The 25468-nt window shown below is 50.9% G+C and overlaps 1 long non-coding RNA gene and 1 other non-coding gene across 2 annotated transcripts; both read left to right on the top strand.

Moving 5' to 3' along the window:
- The first annotated feature begins 3242 nt into the window (after positions 1–3242).
- On the top strand, positions 3243–10073 carry LOC132672889 (uncharacterized). Its single transcript, XR_009607755.3, has 3 exons — positions 3243–3468; positions 3841–3933; positions 9713–10073. It is a non-coding gene; the product is annotated as an uncharacterized LOC132672889 (long non-coding RNA).
- A 4937-nt stretch (positions 10074–15010) lies between these two features.
- On the top strand, positions 15011–15126 carry LOC132673937 (U5 spliceosomal RNA). Its single transcript, XR_009608272.1, has one exon. It is a non-coding gene; the product is annotated as a U5 spliceosomal RNA (small nuclear RNA).
- Positions 15127–25468: the final 10342 nt, after the last annotated feature.

Here is a 25468-nt window from a genome sequence, read left to right as displayed (position 1 = left end):
TCCCGTCTGGATCCCCACCCCTCAGCTCTACTCGGATCCCGGATGCGCGCTGATGCATTTCTCACAGCCCCTTGCATGGATCGCTCAGCCACACACGGGCACATGCATGGACATCCAGTCCTTTGCATTTTCCGCTTTGTTGCTTAAATTATCCAGCAATTCGGTTACTGAATTACATGATCTTAAAGACCATTCTATACGAACATATAGACCTAATGTATAGACCTCATGGCATAATCATGCCACAAAGTCCAAACCAGGTAGCTTTCGAGCATGAAATGGGGTGGTGTTAAGAACCAGGACTCCCCAGGGGGGCCTGGGTGGCTCAGTCGGTTGAGCGCCCAACGTGGACTCAGGTCGTGGCCTCACGGTCCGTGAGTTCGCGCCCCTTGTCGGGCCCTGTCTGTGCTGACGGCTCAGAGCCGGGAGCCTGCTTCAGATTCTGTGTCTCCCTCTCTCTCTGCCCCTCCCCGACTTGTACTCTGTCTCAAAAGTAAATAAATATTTTTTAAAAATGAAAAAAAAAAAAAAAAAAACCAGGACTCCCTAGACAACCAGGTCTTAGAAGGAGTTGTGAAAAAGCCCGAACCAAAGTTGAGTTGGATACAGTTGGACAATCGAACACATCTTTCCTGAGTGCTCTCCGTGACTTCTAAGCGGGCCTGGGGGTAGGAGACACCTTAGGCTGGGCTCACCTCAGCGGTCCTCAAGTCTGAGGGACTCCTAGGGAAACCCAGTGTGCTAGACTTTGGGGACATGTATGTCATTTTCCTTGTGGATTCTCCTACTTTCCCTTCAAAACTTCCAGCAGTCTCCCTGAGGGTTGATTGAAGATCTATCTGCTTATCTGCTCTATTCTTTTTTTTTTTTTTAATGTTTATTCATTTTTGAGAGAGAGCATGTGTGAGCGGGAGAGGCGCGGGGGGGACAGAGGATCCAAAGTGGGCTCTTAGGCTGACAGCAGAGAGCCTGTGAGGAGCTCAACACATGAACCCTGAGATCATGACCCCAGCCAAAGTCCCAAGATCCAACCGACTGAGCCACCCAGGCGCCCCTGCTGTATCTATTCTGTGAGAGCCCAGGAACCCAGGCTACAGGGTGAGGACAGGAACAGGAAGCCCAGTTGGGTGGGCCAGTAATCGATGAGTCCCCGCTGTGGGGAGCGCCATGGACACAGCCCCCAGACCCTATTCCAGCTACGACCCTCCCCGCTGAGTCCCGGCTGCAGCCTCCCTTGGCGGACCGGTCCTTCTTCACCCAGGCAGCCCGTCTACACAGGTCCCTGGGCCTCGAGGCCCCTGTTACCCGAGAGTGGCCGGGGCACTGCCCTCCCGGTTCCATCTCAGCCTGATTCAACATGTGTCTTCAAGCGCCTAAGTCCTTTCCGAGGAAGTGACACTGAAGTTGAGGGAGTGGGGCTTATCTGGACAAGGGGGACAGGAGGGGGACAGCAGGGGGGCGGGCTCCATCAGACGGACTCGGCGTGTTGGGCAATGGAAGAGACCGCCATGGGGCTGGGCTGTGGGGAGAGAGGAGGCAGGCTGGACCTCTTGGGGCTTTCGAGATCGTATCCCCAGAGCCACCGGCAGGAGTTAAAGGAATTCACTCGTGTGTGGTGACAAGACCCAAGGTGCCACCCTCCCCGCCGTGGAAAACAACTTGGGGTGAGAGGAAAGTCAAATGACAGTCTTGGGCCTCAGGCCAGGGCACGGGAGAGGGAGAGAGGGGTCGTCTCAGAGCCGGGGGACTGAGGGCTCCTGGCACATCATTCCAGGAAGTGGCTTCATAGGACTTCGACAGCTTCCTGAGAGGTGGCCGTATCCCTGAGGGCAGGGGTGAGGTGTACAGACTGAAGGAGGAGACAGGGGAGGGGTATGGGGGCCGGAGCAGAGGCCTGGGCCCAAGCGGCCGGAACCCCAGGCCCCTCTGGCTCACACTCCCAGCTAGGCAGTGGGTATAGCTCAGGGGTAGAGCATTTGCACCCTCCCAGCCAGGCCTCTGGAGCCCCAGGCCCCAAGATGGCTGTTCACCTGAGCACCCCCTCCCCCAGCATGGAACAGAAAGCAGGGGAGACAAGGGGACAGTCAAAAAAGGAAAAACACGGCTGGGAAGGTCAGACAGCCCCGGGGACGGGCGGCTCTGCCCCCTCGCCCTCGTGCTCGCTGGGCGCGGACAGGAAGCGGTTGGAACCAGCTCCAGAATTTTGCAGGCGGGGCCGCTGGGGGGAGAGGTGCCCGTGACCACTAGCCATCGGGCGGCCCCATTGGTCCTGCAGGCTGACCTCACTGCCCAGGCCCGCAGGAGCGCTTCCTGGGGTCACATTCCGCGCTGAAGAGCCCCTCTCCAAGGTCTTGGTTGGTGCCAATGTCTTTTTAGGAACCAAGGGTCTAATTTTAGTGTCCCGGCCTTCGACACCTTCTCAAAATAGCTCCCTGTTTTCCCTCTTGTCCCTGCCCCTTCCTTGGAGAAGGTGAACCCCCTGCATCCCTGCGGTCCGGGTTGGTAAGCTCAGGCCCAAGGCCTTGTATGGGTTTTGTTAGAGGAACCCGTGTCCATGTGACCATGTGTCCAGGTTCCATGTGACCTGACCCAGAGCGCTGGCCTCTGGAGAGGGTGGCTCACTGGGCCCACCGGGCCAGGATGCCCCAGCAGCCAGAACTCACGCCTGCCCCCTCCCCGTCCGTCTGCCGTGGCTCAGGTGTGACCCAAATTCAGGTCCCCACCCTCCTGGAAATCGAACCTGAATAACCCCGCCCAGCCTCTACCCGTAGGAAGTATGGGTCGGCTGACCCCTCGACCCAGGGAAGCCTCTATTTTCCTTTTTGCAGGTTCTGCCATTCTTGTGTTGCTGACAATTATTGCTATTATTTTCTGAGCACTTTCTGTGGTGCCAAGTGCTTCTCGTGCATGATTTATTTCATTTACCTTCTCAGCCACCCTGTGAGGCGGACGCTGGTGGTGTTCCCAAGACTGTGGGGCCGCCAAGGGGCGGAATGGGATTTGAACTCAGGAGATCTGACCCCCGCCTTCTGCTTTACCGGTGTCACCACACAGACACCCTCCCTGGATCCTCACCACTGCCCTTTCTGCACCACCTTTGTCCCAGTCCGTGTCCCGGATACTCAGATCCTTCTAGGCATCCCAGGCGAGCAGGCCAGAAGGGTCGTCCCGCTTGCCTGAGGTCACACAGCAAACTACCCAGCCAGAGCGGAGCACATCAGGGCCTCGGGAAGCCCTCAAGAGTTGGGCAACCCGCCGAGCCACCCAGGCGCCCCAAGAGCCAGCCACTCTTCCGAAAGGAGCCAGAGACCAGCAACGTTCCTAAATGCTGTCCCCTCCACAGTCAGTGCCCAGTGCCAGGCAGATGGCCACGCTCGCCAGGAGGAGAAGGGGGGCTGTTACTCAGCCAGAAGTGGTGCCAAGCCTTGAAATGACCAGAGGGACTGATGATAACCCTGCACTTCCCATGTAAATAACGCAGTTGCTACAAACACCTATCAAAAGGGCAGGTGGACCAAAGCAAGCCGGGTGACAAATAGTACTTGACCTGTGACCTCAGTGCCAGGGACACAGCAGGGCTTGCGGAGGCCAGCCTAACCCTAACCCTGGAGAATCTTTTGGGGGGTTGCCCTTGTATTGTCAGATGCCGTGGAAAATTCAAAACCTTCTGTAAAAATCTGATTTTTCAATCTTGGCCAAAAATTTTAAGATCTTTCCTGACTGCTGAGTTTCTAACAAGACGTGTATGTGGGTGGTACCCAGCCATGGGGAGGACCGGTGAGCGGTGGGGGGAAGCATTTGTTGTGAGCTTATGCTTTTTTTTTGTTGTTGTTTACAAAGCACAGTGTCTTGTATAATTGTCACCCCGACCCTGTGAGCAGGCTGGGCAGGCCCACCGTGTCCATTTGACAGATTGGGAAAACCAAGGCCCGGGTGAGTGAAGCACTTTGCAAGCGTCACACAGCAGTGGGACAGCACGGATTTAAACTCGGATCTCTCTGATTCCAAAGGGGTGCTCTTCCTGCTTGGATAGGTCAAGGCTGTGTGGTGAGGGGAGGGGTGGGGCCGCCTGCAGGAGAGGGAGCCACAGTCTGCACTTCTGCACCGGGCGAGCTGACCCTACCCTGTTACCTGAACTCCCGGCTCCCAGCTCTCAGCACCTGAGAAAAGCTCAGGGTGGAGCTAAGGCTTCGGAGGTGCTGATGAGGCCGGTGACTCAGAGTTTTGTCGTTCGGAAGGCGGCCCCACCCTCCTTGGCCTGGCTGGTGGAATACAGAAAAGAAGGGTCAGGTGACAGACAGGGCGTCAGTGATGGACAGATTGACAGATGTCAATCCCAGGAGCTCCAGGCTGAGACCCGCCCCACCTCCGAGGCCACCTCCCCATCTGTAGGCTTCCTGTTTTACCCCCAATCCTGGCCGCTCACCCCCCAAACCGTCCTCACATCACCAGGGCTTGCCTGCCTCTTGGGGCTCCAAAGCCCTGAGATCCCCTGTGGGGGAAGGGCAGCAGAGATGCCTCCCTTTGGATTCATCCGTCCTCAGGACAGGGATGAACTGATTTGCTGCAGACCCTGCCTTACTGGAAAGCAGCCAGCATTCCTGGTGCCCTAAAGGAGACCCAAGCGAAGCCACAGGCGGCTCCAGGCTCTGGACACCCCGGGCACAAACGCACTGTGGAAACACCTGTTTGGCGGCTAACCCTGCCCCTGCTGCCCCCCACCCTTCGCTCACAAACATATGGCCGAGCACCCACCAGTTTGTCAGTGGGGCCCAGTCCTGGTCTTTCCGAGAAAACGAAACCAAAATCCCCCACCCACAGGACTCGGTTCTGTTGGGTTTCTTAAAGCCCTGACCTCTGATATGTTTTAACATCACATATAGACAGTATGATGTTTGTCTTGCCAGGCTTTTTCTAGAAAAGCCACTATTGTTGAAGTAGAATTTTCCCTCCAGCCCTATTTTTTTTTTTAATTTGTTTAGTGTTTTCTTATTTATTCTTGAGAGAGAGAGAGAGACAGACAGAGCACAAGCGGGGGAGGGGCAGAGAGAGAGGGAGACACAGAATCCGAAGCAGGTTCCGGGCTCTGAGCTGTCAGCACAGAGCCCGACAGGGGACTCGAACTCACGAACCGTGAGACCATGACCTGAGCCGAAGTCGGACATGTAATCGACTGAGCCACCCAGGCCCCCCCCTCCAGCCCTGTTGTAAAAGAAGCAAGAATTATCGGAAAATCAGGATGATGCCTATATTACTGTGATTATAAATGCACTTGAGAAAGCAGTCTCTGGGACTCTTTTTGTCCCACCCCTCAGTTCTGTCTTACCAGGATCCCAATTCTATCCTTACTCAGGGAACAGTGTAGAGTAAGAAACAGCTGCATGCGGGGGTCTGACCACTGACAGGCCACCGACCCCAGGCCTGTGAATGGGGAGGTAACCAACCCCCACTGACCACCTATTACAATCTGGTGCTTTTACATGCTGACCCGTTTAATCCTGATGCTAACCTGAGCATTAGGCATTATTGCTCCATTTTACTGATGAGTAAAACTGAGGTTCAGAGAAATGAAGCAACTTGCCCAAGGTCACACAGCCCTCTAACAGGCAGAGCTGGGATTTGAACGGAGGTCTGAGTTACTGCAAGTTCTATGCCCTTTCCAATGCACCAAGCATGACTCTCAGGGGAGACAGAATGAGGTTGGCTTTGACCCCTGTGCAGCTGATCCCAGGCCAGAAGGGGGACAGGCCCTCCTGCACTGCCTAGGAACACCCACGCAAAGACAAAGATCTCCTATAAGAGTTCCCTTGCCTCACCTGCTTGCCTGAGGTAAGGGGTGGGGAAGAGCCCAGCCTGGCCTCTGGCTGAGCCACAGCGCGGGTCTTCCCCATCTGACCCATCCACCCCTTCCCAGATTCCGGATAGAGCTGGCGGTGTCACTGAAGGGAAAAGAGAGCCTTCAGCGCCACCTGCTGGAGGTACAATAGCAGCGTCTGCTGTTTCCCCAGAGCAAGTGCTTCGTGGCTGCGGGAGGTGGGGAGGGGGGTGGGACATGATGGAGGGCAGGGAGGGGGCCATGCTCCCTCTCAGGGGATTAACTCCTGTACTTGACCTTATAAACAGGTGTGGGTATTCCTCCTGCCATAAACTTAGCAGTTGTCTTCGGGAAGCTCACAGTAATTCTGCTATGGACATTCCTGCCCGTGTCTTTCGGTGCTTATACACACACATACACACACACACACACACACAGTGTTTGGCTACGCACCTATGAGTAGAAATACTGGATCATGGGGTATGTGCCCGTTCGGCTTCAGCAGCCACTTCCGTATAGTTTTTCAAAATGATTTTACCAACTGACTCTCTCCCGGCAGTATATGTCGTTCCACATTCTCATCAATACTTGGTATTGTCGGCTTTTCAACATTGTATCCATTCTGGTAAGTGCATAACAATATTTCACTGTCGTTTTAATTTGCAATGGCAAATAATGCTGAGCACTTTTCATATGCTTACTGGCCATTTGAATATGCTCTTCAGTGAAGGGCCTATACAAATTTTTCCCGGTCTTCTAGTACACTGTCTGTCATTTTCTTATCGATTGGTAAGAGCTCTTTATATATTCTGGATAGAAATCCATTGTCCCAGATATATATTGCAAATATCTTTTTCCACCTGGTGACCTTACCTTTTTCACTCTCTTCACGGAGTCTTACCAGAGCTTCGTTTTAATATAGTCCAGTTGATTAGTCTTTTCCTTCATGGAAAAGTGTTTTTAGATTCTAGGAAATCTTTCAAGGTCATGAAATGCTCTCCTAGTTTACCTTTTAGAACGTGGATTGGTCTACCCTTCACATTTAGGAACCGGTCTGCGTGTGTGATATAAGAAAGGTGTCTCCATTTTGAAACTCGGTTGCTAGAGCACCATGTTTTGAAATAAATTTTTAATGTGTATTTGTTTATTTTGAGAGAGAGAGAGAGCGTGAGTGAGGGAAGGGCGGAGAGAGAGAGGGAGAGAGAATCCCAAGCAGGCATCGCTCTGTCGGTGCAGACGCCAACACTGGGCTCGATCTCACGAACTGTGAGGTCATGACCCGAGCCAAAACCAAGAGTCGGACGCGTACGTGACTGAGTCACCCAGGCGCTCAGATACAGCACGATTTCTTAATGAATAGATTAGCTGTCTAATGTGGGTGTGGTTGTTTTACATCACGTGACTGTATACACGTGGCTCTATTTCTGGACTACTTTGTTCCATTTGTCTCTGTCTGCCCTTGCACCAATACCACACTGTTTCAATTCCTGGAAGTTATTCTAAGCTTAAGCGCACATAGCTTTGTTTTAGCCAACACCGTATGTCCTTACCAACATTCAGAGAAGTGTTTGTGATTCTAGCTATTCCGGAGGGTATAAAGGAGCATTTCATTGTGGTTTTAATTTCTATCTTCCTAATAAGAAATGATGTTGAGTACCTCTTATGTGCTTATTGGGCCTTCCTACATCTTTGGGGGGCAGGGGGGAAGCGTCCATTCAGATCTTCTGCCCAGTTTTTACTAGGTTCTGTTTTTACTAGCGGATTTGTAGGATTTCCTTATATACTCTGCATACAAGTCCTTTGCTAGATGAATGGATGGGGAATGTTATCTCCTAGTCTGTGGCTTGCTTTTTCACTCCCACTGCCTTAATGAGCAGAAATGTTTACTGTTAGTGGAATACAAATTATCTACTTATTTTTATACGCGACGCTTTTTGCCGTTTGCTCTAAGTAAATTTCACCTACCCCACGGTCATGAAGATATTCTCCTATGTTTTCTTCCAGAAGCTTTATGATCGTAGCTTCTATGTTTAGGTTTATGACCCATCTTAATCCCTACTTTGGGGTTAATTTGTTCCTCTTCTTCCAGCTTCATAAAATGGAAACTTAGGATTTTTATTTTTAAATCTTTCACTTGAAGCTACGAGCTCCCTTCTAAGGACATTAGCTGCTTCCCACAATTTTTTATGTGTTTGTTTTATTATCACTGAGTTCAAAATAGCTCCTAATTTCCCTTTTGATTTCTCCTTGGGCCATGGATTAATTTGGAAGGGTGTTGTTTAACGATCAACTATTTAAGGCTTCCCTAGATAACTTACGGTTTTCGATTTCTCTTTTAGTTCTCTTGTGGTCAGACAACACGCCCTGAAAGATTTTAGTGTTCTCCAATTGATTCTGTCACACTGTGCCTCATTGCATCTTTTTCTTTTTTTATTTAAAAAACTTTTCTTAAATGTTTATTCATTATTTTTGAGAGAGAGAGAGACAGAGCATGAGCAGGGGAGGGGCAGAGAGAGAGGAAGACACAGAATTTGAAGCAGGTTCCAGGCTCTGAGCTGTCAACACAGAGCCCGACGCGGGGCTCAAACTCACAGACTGTGAGACCATGACCTGAGCCAAAGTCGGATGCTCAACCGACTGAGCCACCCGGTGGCTTTCCATAAGGAAAAGGCTAGTGTCCATGAGGCTAGTGTCCTTCCATAAGGACAATAAGGAATGTCCTTATTCATCTCCGGCAATATTCCTGGTCTTAACATCTACATCGTTTGATATTAATACAACTGTACAAGACTTGTAAGGTCTACTAATGCATAATTTTCCGTCCTTGTAGCTTCAACCTCTTTGTGTCTTTATAGTTCGAGTGTATTTCTTTTGTGGCATCATATGGTTGAGTCTTACTATTGGATACCCTCTGGCCTTTAATTGGAAGATTTTATTCATTTATATTTAATGTAATGTAATTACTTATACCATTGGGTTTAAGTCCATCACCTTGTTACGTGTTTTCTATTTATCCTCTCTTCTTTGTTGTTCTTTTCCTGAATTCTTTGGGGCTAATCGAATAATTTGATATTCCTTATTAGTTTTTTAGCTATACCTTTTTATATTGCTCTAAGGATTATGCTATGCATTATTAACTTCCCAGAGTGTACCTAGAATCAATATTTTACCAGTTCAAGTAAAAGGTAAATACTTTAAAAGAGCATAATTCCATTTAAACCCCTTCTTTGTGCTATTAATATTGTATATTTCACTTCTAGGTTATAAACTCCCAAATACAAATTATTACTTTTGTTTCAAACAGTTGACGTTTAATAAAAATTTTTAAAAGCATCTCCTCTAGCATGACAAGCTGAGGGTCTCTCCAGAGGGCAGGCAGCAGGGTGGGCGTCTGGATGGAAGAACAGAATCACACATGGCAGGGCTGGGCAGGAGGAAAGGAAGCAGTCTGGATGGTCCCGCTGCTACGCCCCTGCTCAAAATGTGGTCTGTGGGCCAGCATGATAGAAATGCAACATCCCAGCCCAACCCGGGAATTACCCGGTCAGCATGTGCACATCCGCCAGAGGCTCCCCCCCCCCGCCCCACCCCGCCACCCAGTGGTCTTCATGCACGTGAAAGTTGGAGACGCCCTGCAGTAGAATCATACCTGGGCTGTTTGTAACGCTCACTTGGCACAAGGGAGCAAGAGAGCAAACTCAAATGAGCGTATTCGTACCTGAGGTCAGGATTCCTGGGGCACGTGCAAATAAAGTAATCACGGAATTGACCTGAAGTGGACAGCGACCCACAGACCATCAAGCCCAACCCCTTCATTTTACACATCGGGAGACTTTACCGGCACATTTTTCTTGCCCACCATCGATTTTGATAACCGTGCTTTCCTCTCCCTTCCAGGATACCCACCCCTCCACGCCCACCTCTGTCTCTACGGTTAGGGTGGTGCTACCCACTCCAACACCTTCCTTCCAGAGAGGACGTGTGATCCAGGTTAGGCCGCAGACATGGAACTTTTGCTGGGACTCTGGGGGAAGAGAGAGGGAAGAGGCACCCTCTTTCCACGAGGATGACGTGGGATCAAAAGCTCTTGGGAAGCCATTCTCCGCCCTCCTGGCATGAGCCACATATACCGGAAGGCCTCACAATGGAAGCTTGTCCAACAGATGGAAGTGCAACATCCTAAGGACAGCACGAGCCCCTGGATCCAGCCATGCCTGAACCTGCTTAACGCTTTTCAGTAGCATGAGCCAATACAACCCCTTTGGTGCTTTAGCCAGATTGAGCTGAGTTTCTGTTACTATTTGGTAAAATCACGGTGCCCACCCCCTCCTCCCCATGGCCCAGGGTTAGCGTAGGCTTTGTAATGACATGTCCCTCCCTATCTAATGTCAAAAGGGGCTTCCCCCCTTCCCCACTCTCTGCCCTTTTCTTGGGGACAGTTGGGCTAAAAGCAACTTCTCAGAGAAGTATCTGTCTGCTTCCTGAGAGAAGGGACAAGGGGGGAGAGGAGTGGGAGGTCGGGGCCGAGCCTCTCAGAGCTTTTCCAACGAGGAAGCCACAAAAGGAGGGGAGGGCTCTGGGATAAGACTGACCCAGAGGAGGATAGAGACCTTGGACCTCTGCCAAGGGTGCCCCATCTCGGGGTGCAGAACAAGGCCTGGGATGTCAGCTGCAGCCACGGCTCCTAAGTTCCTTCCCCATGTGGGGCACACGCTCGGTTCCCGAGATCCAAGATGAAAAAGACATGACCTCTGTCGCCCTCTCTGGGGAGACGGAACGCAGCAGGACAATCCCACGAACGCCAGGAAGCAGGTGCTCCGTGCTGACCATGGATCATGAAAAAGAACCCCTCGGTTGGAGTGCCAAGAATGGCTTCCTGGAGGAGGAGGCAGGTGAGCCGGGCCTCAGGGGAAGAGGAGAGAGGCAAGGGCTGGACATCCTGGGAAGGGAGAGCAGAAGGGAACAGACAGGCCCCGGGAGCAGCAGGCTGGTCTGGAGAGGAGCAGAGAGTGCCACACGGGAGCAGGTGGTGAGGAGTGGTAGGTGAACCACAAGGCTGGGCTTTGCTGGGTGTGCACGCAGAAGCCCTGGAGGGTCACGTGGGTTTGGGAGGGATTTTTCTGGCAACTGTGGCAGTGCGGATGAGAGCAGGTAGAGCGGGTGAGAAGGCCAATGGGGGCTGCCTGCTTGTGTTTGAGGCCTGTCTCTCCAGGCGGGGGTGACAGGGCCACGAAGCTGGGTGGGGAGTTTGAGAGCAAGTTGGGTGGGGGAGGACAGAGCAGAGGTCCTCAGGGTGAAAGTGGGCAGATGAAGTCAGAGAAAGCTTCCCAGGAACCACAGTCACACCTGCCATATACTGAGGGCCGACTATATGTGAGGGACTCTGCTGGGCGCTTTGGATGACTTTTCTCCTGTAATCCCGACATGAGACCTGTGAAACAGGCGTTTGTATCCCAGAGGAGAGAAGACTGAGACTCCGAGAAGGGAACTAAGCTGCCCAAGGGCACACGGCACAGGGCAAAGTGATTTATTCTGCTGCGGAAATCTAAGGGCTGAAATCTAAGGGCTGCGGCAAGCAGGCTGGGACGAGAAGGACAGCCCCGGGGTGGCGGGGCAGGTGGGGAGCCTCGGGAAGGGGGGACAGGAGCTGCACCATAGGAGCAGAGACCTGGCACGGGGCTGCCTTAGGTCCAAGCAAAGGGCTGCAGGGCTCAGAGCACCCCGGGGGGTGTCCCTTGTGCTGTCCGGAAGGCCGCCTGCCCACGTTCCCCACCTGTGCCCCAGGCCTTCGCGCCCCCTCCCCGCCCCCACCCCGCCCCCACCCCGAGTGGTGCTCATCCCAGATTGCAATTCTCTGCTATTCCCTAATCAACCCATTTTGCCGGTAAAATCACCGGGAGCTTTATCTGTGACATAACAGGTGACACAGGTTCCAGGGGTTAGAACCTGGAGATGGTGAGCATCATTACTGAGCCTCCCACACCCCCTCCGCTGCTCACGCTAGACCTGAAATCAGGGCACAGGGATGGGAAGGTGTAACCGAGAGCGCCAACCGCTGGCCTTGACCTGTTTGCCCTGCTTGATCTGGGCACTATGCTGGACTCACACATACAGCAGAGAAAAGGCATGAACTAGAACTGAATCTACAGAGAGCAGCACGAATCGATCTTGAAAACCTGATGTTGCATGAAAAAGGCAAGTTGCAGAAGGATTAAAATATAAGCATTGCTTTAAGTTTATTTATTTCGGGGAAGGGAGGGGCAGAGAGAGAGAGGGAGATACAGAATCGGAAGCAGCTCCAGGCTCCGAGCTGTCAGCGCAGAGCCCGACGAAGGGCTTGAACTCACGAACCCTGAGATCATGACCTGAGCTGAAGTCAGACGCCCAACCAACTGAGCCACCCAGTCTCCCCAAAAGTGTTTTTTTTTTTTTTTAATTATTGTTGTGATAGGGGCGCTCACTCAGTTGAGCATCGGAGACTTTGGTTCAGGTCACGATCTCCTGGTTCGTGAGTTCGAGCCCCGCGTCGGGCTCTGTGCTGACAGCTCGGAGCCTGGCGCCTGCTTCCGATTCTGTGTCTCCCTCTCTCTCTGCCCCTCCCCCCGCTCATGCTCTGTCTCTCTCCCCAAAAGTAAAAGAAACAGAGAGCAATTGCTGGGTCATAAGATCATCCTGCATTTAACTTTTTGAGGAACCACCAGGTTTTCTCACCTCACCTTTCACATTCCCCCCAACAGTGTGCAGGGTTCCAGCTTCTCCACATCCTTACCCACCCTCATTGTTCTCCTTTATTATTATTATTATTATCGCCATCCTCGTAGGCGCGAGGTGAATTAAGTTGGTTTTAATAAGGTGATTTCTGACAGAGTCTTTTTTTTTTTTTTCTGAGAGTAAAGGTTCTCCTCCCTTTGTTGTGTTCGATTCTTGTATTCCACAAGAGGAAAGGGAGATGGGGTCTGGGGCGTTTTCTGGCTCCTACCTCCCCTCCCTCTTTCGTGTTGGGAAATAAGGAAGCCCGCGGTATCTGCTGGCAGGCAGGGGAGACAGGCAGGGGTGAGGCTGGGAGCCCAAGCGGAGGGTCAGCCTTGGTGGGGAGTGGGCAGAAGAAGGGGCAGGGACGGGCAGGCTGGTAGATCCGGAGGAGGGAAGGCGGGGGCTTCTGCTGGCTCAGCGAGATCCCCGGCGGCGGCGTGGTCAGGGTCAGAGTGAGAGTCAGGAAGGCGACCTTGGAGGCGGCACAGGGAGAACGTTTAAGAGGCACTGCAACACCTGCTTCCGCCTCACCCCCTCCCAGAGGTCCCTACGGAGCCCCCCCCTGCACCCGGCCCCCTCCCTCCCTCACCATCACCCTCCCTGCAGCTGGGAGCTTCCTGCACCCCCACTCCTTAGAAACGCCTCTGTCCAGGGGCGCCTGGGTGGTTCAGTCGGTTAAGCGTCCGACTCTGGATTTCGGCTCGGGTCATGTTCTCGCGGTTTGTGAGTTCAAGCCCCACATCGGGCTCTGCGCTGACCGTGCAGAAACTGCTTGGAATTCGCTCTCTCCTCTCTCTCTCTGCCCCTACCACGCTTGCTTTCTCTCTCTCTCTCAAAATAAATAAACTTTAAAAAAAAAAGGAAAGAAAGAAATTCCTCTGCCCAAGGCCACCGACCTCCCCACCATGACACCCACTTTGCAGTCCCTGCCTTACTTGACCTCTGGTGGACGCTCACCACAGCTGCCCTCGACTTCTGTGCAGCCCCAGCTCCTGAGTTTCCTGTGGCTTCCTGGGGACATCCTAATCCCCTTCACACGTTCCTGCAGCATCCACCCCTCCTTTATGCCACCCCCCCCCCCAAGGACCCACCTAGACTTCTTCCCTCTCCTCACTTTCCTCTTTCCCAGGCCTTCCTCCCTCCACACCCACAGGCCGGCCACCTGGAAGTCTTCTCTGGCTTTAATGCTCAGCTCCCTAATTCACCTGCCCCAGACTCCTTGTCTCTACAGTCGCCACATTAGCCACAATGGTTGTCCCACAGTGGTTCTCTGCCTCACCTGCATCAGAGTCACCTGGGGGACTTGTGCAATCCTGGCCTGCAGGGCCCCACCCCCAGGGTTTGAGATCCAGTAGGTGTAGCGAGGGACCCAAGAGTTTGGGTCTCTGGCAGGTACCCAGGTGATACTGACATGCCGGTCTGGGGACCACGTGGAAGGAACTACTGCCTTAAATCACTCATCTGATCGCGTTGGTCTCTTGTAAAACTCCTGGGTGCCTCGCCATTGCCCCCAAGGTAAATGCCAGCTCCTATCTTGGCACCGAAGGCCATCTGGTCACTCACCCTCTCTGCACTGCCGAGAACACCCTCACCGCCCTAGGCGTGCCTAGATGTCAGCGAACATTCTGTTATCAGTGGTTACCACTCACACTTAGCCTCCCCATCACATACAGGCTCACTGAGGATGAAATGTCGGGGATACCTCTCTATCCTTGCAGCCCAGCACAGGATTTAACACGGTGCTCAGGAAATTGTCGTTGAGGGGCGCCTGGGTGACTCAGTTGGTTAAGCGTCCGACTTCGGCTCAGGTCATGATCTCACGGTTCGTGAATTTGAGCCCCAGTCGGGCTCTGTGCTAACAGCTCAGATCCTGGATCCTGCTTCAGATTCTGTCTGCCTTTCTCTCTGCCCCTCTGCTGCTTGTGCTCTCTCTCTCTCTCAAATATAAATAAACATTAAAAAAAAATTTTTTAAAGAACGTTGTTGAATGAATGAAGATAAATATTTTCAAGTTTTATTTTATTTTTATTATTTTACTTAAGTACAAAAGAAATTTTTACTTGGAGTCAAAATTTATAAAAGATTTTTTCTGGTTGCACCAAAGCGTAAATCCTGACAATCTGGCCTCCGCTCTGCCCCCTGGTGGTAGCCTCAATCCCCGCAGGAAAACGAATACGCTGTTTAAGGCATTTCCGGGAACCGGGGCGTGACGACGTAGGTTCATTTGCATACCCAAGAGGCATTGCGCACCGGGCAATTTCCGACTTAGAAATGACGAGATTTTCCTTTTGCGGTTGAATTCTTTTTCCCCAAGAATAAGGCCGCTCCCACAGAATTGTCTGGGAGAACGACGAAAATCACTGGCTCTTTCGAGCAGAGAATCACCATCACTGAATTCGGGGTAACAGTTACCCGAGGAATGTGTGCGGGCAGGCCGAGAGCATACTCTGGTTTCTCTTCAGATCGCATAAATCTTTCGCCTTTTACTAAAGATTTCCGTGGAGAGGAACAATTCTGAGTTTTTAACCAATTTTTTGAGGCCTTGCGCTTGCAAGGCTACTCGTGGTGTTTAAAAATAGACTAATTTGTTCTGTTTGCTTTTTTTTCCTTACGCGTGTGCGTTTTGTTTGGGAAGTACAGCTGTGACTGCCCAGTTACGTGTTTTTGCCTTGTTTTGTTTTTTTCATTATTTGTAACGTGCTTTTTTTGTATCTACCTGCTCTACGTTTCCGTCTTTTCTAACGCTCCCGGTGGGGCGGGGCGCTCACCTGCTTGAAAGAAGCTTCCGGTCTCCCGTGCGGGCCCACGCCGGGCCTGCCAGGGCAGCGCTCCGTTACGGAAATCTAGAATCTTCTCGCAAAGTTTTCTGGTCTGCCCGCCTCGGAACATTCACAGGCTGGAAACCACCAAACCCGGACTTGTTCTCTGTTTCCGCCCTCGCGCGCGGAGGCGGGCGCAGAAAGTTGCTGAACAAAGAACATCTGGTTAACCTGATCTGGCCTAGACTTCAGATAGCACTTTTTTTTTTTTTTTTAAGATGACTCTTGGGCATCTCTGTGTAGTCACACACACCTTTCGAGGCAAGGCCCGGCACCTTTCTGACTGTAAGCTTTTTAAAAGAACCTTAAACAATTGAAGCAATATTGGCTGCGTTTTCTTTTCTTTCCCTTTTTAAGCTTATTTATTTTTTGAGAGCGAGCGTGCGTGCAGGCGAGGGGCAGAGAGAGAGAGAGAGAGAGAGAGAGAGAGGGAGAGCATCCCAAGCAGGCTCCGCGCTGTCATCGCGGAGCCCTACGCAGGGCTGGAACTCCTGAACCCTGAGATCATGCATGACCTGAGCCGAAACCAAGAATCGGTCGCTTAGCCCAGTGAGCCATGCAGGTGCCTGGCTGCTATTTCTAGGACATATTTAAAAGTATTGCTGTTGGGTTTGTTTTGTTTTGTTTTGTTTCCTGATGAGGTAGTTAAAACTAGAGCCGGATCATTTGTGGAAAATTGGAGTGAGAAAGACCTTTGATGACGGTCATAATGGATTTGATAAAACTCAAGAGGAGGTGAATAACCACTTAGCTTTGTGGTCCCGCCTAGGTGCAAGGTAGGCTGGGAAATGTAGTCTTTCCCCTGGGCAGCCATGAGCCCTGCTAATGTGAGACCCATGGAGGGAGAAAGTGAATAAATACTACGAAAGGAAACTAGCAGTGTGTGCACCCAGATCCCAAAGTTGCATCCCATCCATCCCAAAGTTCCTTCCTTGCGTGTCTCCACCTCCCAGCCTCCTCCCAGTGGCCAGCTCTCTCTTGCTTGTGACTGTGGGATAGCCACCTCCCAGGGTCCTTTTGATGTCCCTTTGTGTAGATGACCCCCACCCAGGCTCAGGGTGCCTGAGGCAATTGCCCTAAGTCCAGCCCTGCTCTGCTGGTACCACCATTTGTCACCAGGGAGACCCCTTGAGCCCCAGACTCAGGATTGCCCCCCTGAACTCAGGAAACTCCTAGAACCTTCTGCCTGTCCATTTCATCTCTTAGAAACTCACAAATTGCTGAAACGAGGAAAGAAACATTTGAGAACCATACCCGTCCAGATGAATCAGAAAGTGCCCGACAGGGGTGCCTGGGCGGCTCAGTTGGTTAAGCATCCGACTACAGCTCAGGTTTGTGAGTTCGAGTTCCGCATCAGGCTCTCTGCTGTCAGCACAGAGCCTGCTTCGGCTCCTGTCCCCCTCGCTCTCTGCCCCTCTCCCGCTGGTTTTCTTTTTCTCTAAATAAATAAACTAAAAAAGTGCCTACTGGGTATCTCAGATTCATTATAATATTAAAATCCCCCTCTAAATATTCATCCCAAACCCTATTAAAAGGAGCCTGCTTATCCCTGTTTAGGGAGTTCACAGTTTTGGAAAGTATTCCTCGAGGTCTCCTTATTTGCACAAGGAAAGTGACCCTGTGAGGCAGGCAACTCCACTCAGTGTAGTCTGGGTCTACAGCTCTCCAAGGAGCGGGCCCACGTTGGTCCAGTGACAGGTTCAAGCCCTGAGAGAGTCATTTTCCTTTCTTTCTCCCCAGCAAAACTTTCCTCACTTGGCAGCTCGGGTCAGTCAGCATTAAATGCTGGTGACCGGTGCTGTCCCTGGGCTCCGAGGACAGGGTTTCTATCAAAAGCAGGGCTTTTAAACGTGTGTGTTGTTCACCTTGGGCAAGGAACCACCCAGTGTAATGAGCACCCAAGCACCCAGATTACAGTCTCCAAAGGCCGGTTCCTGGTCAACGGAAGCGGGCTCCTTGGAGAAACAGAGATTCCAGGCAGGAGCCAGGAAATATACGCCCTCGCAGAGGTTCCCAAAAGCCCAAGGTGATATCAATGGGCCATCAAGAAGATTAATACATTCAAAGGATCAAAGCATCTCAACTATATTTAAATCTATGAGTTCATGAAAATACTAACACTCAACTGAGCTAACAGGTCACTGTGATGATTGATTTTTGTGTCAGAGAGCTGGTAAATTACTCTTTACACGTATCTAGAAGGGTGTTTCTTTTCCTATATATATATATATATATTTTTTTTTTTTTAACGTTTATTTATTTTTGAGAGACAGAGTGCGAGCGGGGGAGAAACAGAGAGAGGGGGAGACACAGAATCCGAAGCAGGCTCCAGGCTCTGAGCTGGCAGCACAGAGCCCAACATGGGGCTCGAACCCACGAACTATGAGATCACGACCTGAGCTGAAATCTGATGCTCAACCAACTGAGCCACCCCGGCACCCTCTGGAAGGGTGTTTCTGGAAGAGGTTAGTGTTTGAATACACAGTCTGAGTAGATTGACCTTCCAAATGAGTGGGCCTCACCTAACCCATTGAGGGGGCCTGAATAGAACACAAGGGGAGAGGAAGGGCGGGTTTGCTCTTTCTTCTGTCATTGGACATGGGCTCCTGGTCTTGGCCCTAATTTCCACTTACGCCACCGGCTTTCCTGGGTCTCCATCTGTAGGTGGCAGATCGTGGGACTTCCAGCCTCCATAATTCCGTGACCCGATTCCCATAATAAATCTCCTCTTACATCTATCTATTTATCTCCCATTTGGCCTACTTTGTGTATGCTAAACATGAGCCATCATTTTAAAGGTTTTTTTTAAAGTTTATTTATTTTGAGAAAGAGAGCGTGTAAGCAGGGGAGGGGCTGAGAGAAAGGAGAGAGAGAGAGAATCCCAAGCAGGCTCCACACTGTCAGTGCAGAGCCCAATGCGGGGCTCGAACCCACGAACCGTGAGATCATGACCTGAGCCGAAACCGAGTCGGATGCCTAACCCAACTGAGCCATCCAGGCACCCCAATAATTTTCAAATTAAAAAAAATTTTTTTTCAAGGATACCTGGGTGGCTCAGTCGGTTAAGCATCCGACTCTTAATTTCGGCTCAGGTCACGATCTCACAGTTTTGAGAGGTCGAGCCCCACGTTGGGCTCTGCACTGGCTTCCAGCAAAGCCTGCTTGGGATTCTCCCTCTCTCTCTGTCCCTCCCCCACTCAAACTGGTGCCCTCCCTCTCTCCCTCCCTCCCTCCCTCCCTCTCTCGGTGAATAAATAAACTTTAATAAATAAATTAATTTAAAATTTTTTAAATTTTATTTATTTTTTTTTAATTTTTTTTTAACGTTTATTTATTTTTGAGACAGAGAGAGACAGAGCATGAACAGGGGAGGGTCAGAGAGGGGGAGACACAGAATCTGAAACAGGCTCCAGGCTCCGAGCTGTCAGCACAGAGCCCAACACGGGGCTTGAACTCACGGACCGTGAGATCATGACCTGAGCCGAAGTCGGCCGCTTAACCGACTGAGCCACCCAGGCGCTCCTTTAATTTTATTTTTAAGTAATCTCTACACCTAACATGCAGCTCAAACTCACGACTCCAGGTCAAGAGTCACCTGCTCCACCGACTGAGCCATCCAGGCACCCCTAACTATATTTTTAAAACAAATTTGCGACTGGTAACCTGTGCTTCTTTATTAATAGATCAAATATTGGGATCTAGTAGCAAGTTTAATGACTACCATAATTTCAAAGGCACCATGAGGGGTGCCTGGGTGGCTCAGTCGGTTAAGCGTCCGACTCTTGGTTTCCGCTCAGGTCATGATCTCACGGTTCGTGGGTTCAAACCCTGCATCGGGCTCAGCGCTGACAGTGCAGAGCCTGCTTGGGATTTCTCTGTCTCCCTCTCTCTCTGCCCCTCCTCAACTTGCACGGTCTCTGTCTCTCTCAAGATAAATAAATAAATTTAAACAAAATTCAGAGGCGCAACAACCATGAGCAATCACTTCAAGATCTCTGCCAACGACTATAACGGGTCATGAATGCGTTCATTGTCATCTGTGACAATGACGTAAGTGCCAAAGTTAACCATGGGAGGGAATGCTAAATTTCAGCCAGAGGTTGGTGAAAATGAAACCTATCCAGGTTGGCAGACCCTCTGAATTCTGCCTGCGGACCCGGGGTTAGGAGCTCTGACCTCCATTCTTTTGCCTCCAGCTACTCAGTGCAAACCATCCGCTGTGTGGGTAGAAAGTTTTGAACTTATCAAAGCACGTTCACACACAGTCCTCTATTTAAGTGGGACTTCCTGACCATCTCCTGAAGTTGGAAGGTGCTATTAGACCCATTTTACAGGTGGGAACCTGGAGTCTAAACGCTTACCTCACTTATGGGAGGTTGCGCGATGATAATGACCGAGCTGGAATCAGGTCCCCCAACTCCCAGCCCGCTGCCGACTCTTTTACATCCAGCTCTCCCTTCCCCAGAAATGCTGCCTAATTACCTTGCGGCCAAGTTCTATTTTGAGAGAATCCACAGCCTTCCTCCTGGGCTCGCCCGCCTCTGTTTTGTCATATGTCGGGACACCCACAGAGCCGTCCCATGGATTCCTATGGCGCTTGGGCAACCAGGAGCCATGTGAGCAGAGTGGTAATTGCCCTGCCGATGGGAGGTTGTCAATCCTGCGAGGCGCTGGCGACCTCCCTTTGACCTTTGGCAAGGCATCCTCTTTCACTCTGTCTCAGTTTCTACTTCTGTAAAACAGGGTGATAAACTGTCCTCCCTTGGTTTCGGGGGAAGCCGTAAAGATTGGCTACAATTGTAACAGTAACGCGGGGAGAGGACGTGAGAGTCCATGGGAGGGAGCGTCACCTGTGATGCTGTCATTGCCATGAGTTAGGTCTGAGAGCCTACCCACCCTTGCCTTTAGAAGTCAAAGATCCGTGATGAGGGAGACACAGGCAAGAGAAATGTAGCTTAAATTAAATCTCCTTACAGCCTGCAGCTCGCGGATAGACACCTGAAACGTGCAGAACGTGACCTTGCTCAAGGAACTCATGGCTGCCTTACTTCCTTGATGTTTTAGTTTTATCAAAGACTAAAAGTAACCCTATCTCACCAGTAGCTAGCCCCTCGAGGTCCTTGAAAACCTTGCTTTCAAATTCCTCAGAGGGCGCCTGGGTGGCTCAGTCCGTTAAGTGTCCGACTTCAGCTCAGGTCGTGCTCTCCCGGTTTGTGGGTTCGAGCCCCGTGTCGGGCTCTGTGCTGACAGCTCGGAGCCCGCTTCAGATTCTGTGTCTCATTCTCTCTGCCCCTCCCCCACTCGTGCTCTGTCTCTGTCTCTCAAAAATAAATGTAAAAAAAAATTAAAAAATTCCTTAGAGGCTTACACTATCTCCCTCCCTCCACAAACCTAAAAATATACAATCAGTCACTCCTCACAACCCCAGTGCAGCTCTTTCTGCCCACGGATCCTGTCCCTGTGCTTTAATAAAATCACCTTTTTACACCAAAGACGTCTCAAGAATTCCTTCTTAGCCATTTTCTCAAGAACCCCATCACCGTGGATCGATAAACCCCACCTCTTTTTACAGGATTCTACACTCTGGACAAACCGGAGTATTACTGTCCTCTTGCCTCCCGAAATGTCCCCACCCATGTCTGTATACTTACTCGTGCTCTGCCCACGACCTGGAAAGTCCTGTCCCATGCCTTAGCCTGGTGGACGCCCATCATCCCTCAGGTTCCAGCTTCCTCCAGGGAGCCACCCCTGATGCTCCAGCGGAGAGGTTCAGTGTGCCAGCCCCATGCTCCCACTCTCTGATCGCAGTGTAATTGGCTTCTTATCTGTCTGTCTCCCCTTCATACTGTGCATCCCCTGAGGTCAGGGACTCTATCTGTGTGGTCCCCTCCCTTTTCCGGGGCTCAGTGCCTTGTGGTCTCTGAGCTTCACTTGCCTCATCTGCAAAATGGGAATGAAACTTCCCCTGCAGGGCACCCTGGGCCCAGGAGCTTTGCTGCCAAGCATCTATTTTTCCTCCTTCCTGTTAAGAGTACCCCAAATTTCCTTTGAGAAACCACCTCTCTCCCAGTATCCTCTGTTCAGTGGCTGGATATTGACCCCATCTCAGCTGAAGAGGTGGCCTGATTGGCCTAACCTAAGGGACATATCCCTTGCAGCCTGGCCACAGCGATTGGCTGGGGGGTGGGTTGTCCATTGGGAGGTGAACCTCTGCACCGCGGGTGGGAACAGTGAGACTCAGACGCTGCTGACTTTGCTAGGAGGGCATCAGGCTTGGGATAACTGGGGTCATTTTGTTACCACAAAGGTAACTAGTCTGTGGATGGGAGCCAAGCTACAGGAAGCAGGGCTAAGAGCTGGGCCCTACTGATGTCACTTGAGTTCTTGATCAAACCATTCCTGAACTCCTGCTGGACTACTCTGTAAACCAATACTTTTCCTTCTGTTTAAACCACTTATAATTAAAGTTTTCTGTCACTCGCAACCCCAAACACAAGGATTAAATGGTGTAATGCAGACAAATACAATTCCACAAACATTCTTGGACCGTCTACCCCGTGCTAGTTTCTGGCCATCCCGAAATGAAAAGACAGAGGTAGCCACTGCCTTCACAAAACTTAAGTGCCAAGCACACAGATGTTCATCAAATGTAATCTTTCCCGCTTTGCCACCCAAGGGCCAGATGCATGGCCTTCTAGAAGATTCACAGTGAATATTTATTGAACCAAAAGATATATCCAAAGCTTCCGTTGGCCAAAGTCCGGAGGAGAGGCTCCCGGGAACCCGGAGAGCCAGACCGCCGATAGCTTGTTTCAGGTAAAGCAGTTTGCTGAACCGGTGCCCAGCAGCCAAGATGACCCCACCGTCCCTGAGCCTCCTTTCTGCAGGCAGGGCGCCTGCACCACAGCAAATGGTGTGATCCACCCAATGGCCAGACTCTGAACCAGGCTTCAGAAGCTCAGACCACTGCCGCTTCCTGTGGTGGGTGGGGGAGGGTAAAAACAAGACCCCCGAGCTGGAGGTTATCTTGTTCGTTTTGAAGCCAGGCATCCTTTAAGAATCCGACGCAAGGGGCACCTGGGTGGCTCCGTCGGTTAAGCAACTGACTTCAGCTCTGGTCAGGATCTCGCAGTTCACGAGTTCGAGCCCTGGGTCGGGTTCTATGGGCTCTGTGCTGACAGCTCGGAGCCTGGAGCCTGCTTCAGATTCTGTGTCTCCCTCTGTCTGCCCCTCCCCCACTCATTCTCTCTCTCTCTCTCTCTCTCTCTCTCTCTCCCTCTCAAAAATAAATAAAAACATTTTTTTTAATTAAAAAAAAAGAATCTGAGGAAAGTTACAGAACGTCTCAAGAAAGAAAAAAAAAGTGCATACATTTGGCCATTCTGGGGTCCTTGGATCCAACGAAGCCAGGTTACAGATTCTGAGCAACAAAACCTCTCAGGTTTCTTCTTCATCTAAGACCCTGTGAATCTCTGTTTCTTGGTTTGTTTTCGCCTACAAAAAGTTCCATTCCTCCACTGCAAGAACATGCCTGTCTTAGTCTGTTTGGGCTCTTATAACAGGGTGCCAGGGACTGGGGGCTTAGAAACAACAGGAAGGAGGACACCTGGGTGGCTCAGTCAGTCTGACTCTTGCTTTCAGCTCAGGTCATGATCTCACGGTTTGTGGGTTCAAGCCCCGCGTCGGGCTCTGCACTGACAGCGCGGAGCCTGCTTGGGATTCCCTCTCCCTCTCTCTCTGCCCCTCCCCCCAAAATAAATAAACTTTAAAACAAAAAAAATTTTTTTAATAATAAATACATTTTTGAAAAGAAAGGGAATGCAAGCTGGTGCAGCCACTCTGGAAAACAGTATGGAGGTTCCTCAAAAAATTAAAAATAAAACTACCCTACGACCCAGCAATCGCACTACTAGGTATTTATCCAAGGAATACACATGTGCTGTTTCGAAGGGACACATGCACCCCCATGGTTATAGCAGTGCTATCGACAATAGCCAAAGTATGGAAAGAGCCCAAATGTCCATTGATGGATGAATGGATAAAGAAGATGTGGTTTATATAGATAATGGAGTATTACTCGGCAATCAAAAAGAATGAAATCTTGCATTTGCAACTATGTGGATGGAACTGGAGGCTATTATGCTAAGTGAAATTAGTCAGTCAGAGAAAGACAAAAATCATATGACTTCACTCATATGAGGACTTCAAGAGACAAAACAGATGAACATAAGGGAAGGGAAACAAAAAGAATATAAAAACAGGGAGGAAATCATAGGAGACTCTTAAATATGGAGAACAAACTGAGGGTTACTGGAGGGGTTGTGAGCTAAATGGGTAACAGATAGTAAGGAATTTACTCCTGAAATCATTGTTGCACTACATGCTGATTTGGATGTAAATTTAAAAATAAATAAAGTAGTGGGGCGCCTGGGTGGCTCAGTCGGTTGGGCGTCCGACTTCGGCTCAGGTCATGATCTCGCGGTCCGTGAGTTCGAGCCCCGCGTCGGGCTCTGTGCTGACAGCTCAGAGCCTGGAGCCTGTTTCAGATTCTGTGTCTCCCTCGCTCTCTGACCTTCCCCCATTCATGCTCTGTCTCTCTCTGTCTCAAAAATGAATAAACGTTAAAAAAAATTTTTTTTTAAATAAATAAAGTAGTAATAAATAAATACATAATACATCTCTAAAAAAATTTTTTTTTTTTTAAAGAAACAACAGGCAGGTGCTTCCCACAGTTCTGGGGACTGGAAGTCCGGAATCGGGGACCAGCACGTGCGTTCTGGTGAGCACCCCTTCTGGGCTGTTAGACCTAGCCTGTTGTGGCCTCACCCCACACACAGGCGAGGACGAGGGTGCTCTCTGCGGTCTCTCTTATTAGGGCAAGAATCCCATTTGGGAGGACTCCACCCTAATGACCTAGTCACCTCCCCCAGGGCTCCCTCTAAACACCATCACACTGGGGGTTAGGATTTCAACATGTGAATTTGGGGGACGGGGACACAGAGCAAAAGGTGGGCTGAGAGGAGGGGGGCTGTCAGGGTGTCCTGGAGAGGACGTGACCTCCAGTGATCCGTGAGCTGGCCCCGGGTGATCAGAGGCTCCTCACCCCTTCCCTGGCCCTGGATGTGGGATCTGAGTGCCTTTCCTGCTCCCAGAGTCTGCTCCAAGGGGACAGAACTATGATGGTGACTGAGCGCGTGTCTGAACCCAGGTAAGACCTCTGTAGAAGCTTTAATGTGTGGTAGGCGGGTGCCGGGATGCACTGGTCTTACAGCCCAAGACAAGCCTCGTAGAGTAAGTTCCCTTCTTACTCCACCTGCTGCCTACCCCCCTGGAGTGGCCTGTCTCATTCTTTGGTCTCTCCCCGCCCTCTTGAACAGGGACCAGGTTCAGATGACTCCTAGGAAACTCCTAGGGGACTTGCAAATCAGCAGGGGCCCACGATGCAGGTCGGTTTTCAGGGAGCTAATACATGTCCATACTGAGCCCTCAGCTTTTGGGAAGTGCTAAGTAGCATGAAATTAAATTTCCCATTCCAGGTTTCCACCCCTGAGAAAGCAGCTTGGTAAGATTCCAAGGGGATCCTAACCTCCTCCCGCAGAGGCCCGCGCAGATGTCCAGTAAGGGACCCGCAGTGAGTGCTCGACGCGAGCTGTAATTCACAAGGAGTTTATTGAAATTCTGGTTGTTCAGTCAGTCTTTCCGGGGCAGCAGGTACATGGGTTTGTTTTTACCGTTTAGGAGCCTCTAACAGGCCGAGTTCCAAGCCAAACAGAGGGGAGGAACATTAAGTGTGGCTCTTGTCAAGCGGCTTCCACCTTTTTTTTTTTTTTTTTTAATGTTTATTTACTTTTGAGAGAGAGAGAGTGCCAACAGGGGAGGGGCAGAGAGAGAGGGAGACACAGAATCTAAAACACGCTCCAGGCTCCGAGCTGTCAGCACGGAGCCCGACGCGGGGCTCAAACACCAACCGTGAGATCACGACCTGAGCCAAAGTCGGACGCTTAACGGACTGAGCCACCCAGGCTCCCCAAGCAGCTTCTACTCTAACGAAACAACTGGAGGGCCCGTCACACCGTAAACC

The sequence above is a fragment of the Panthera onca genome, chromosome C1, assembly GCF_046562875.1.
Source record: "Panthera onca isolate mPanOnc1 chromosome C1, mPanOnc1 haplotype 2, whole genome shotgun sequence".
Lineage (NCBI taxonomy): Eukaryota > Metazoa > Chordata > Mammalia > Carnivora > Felidae > Panthera > Panthera onca.
This window is presented reverse-complemented; position numbering and strand designations above follow the sequence as displayed.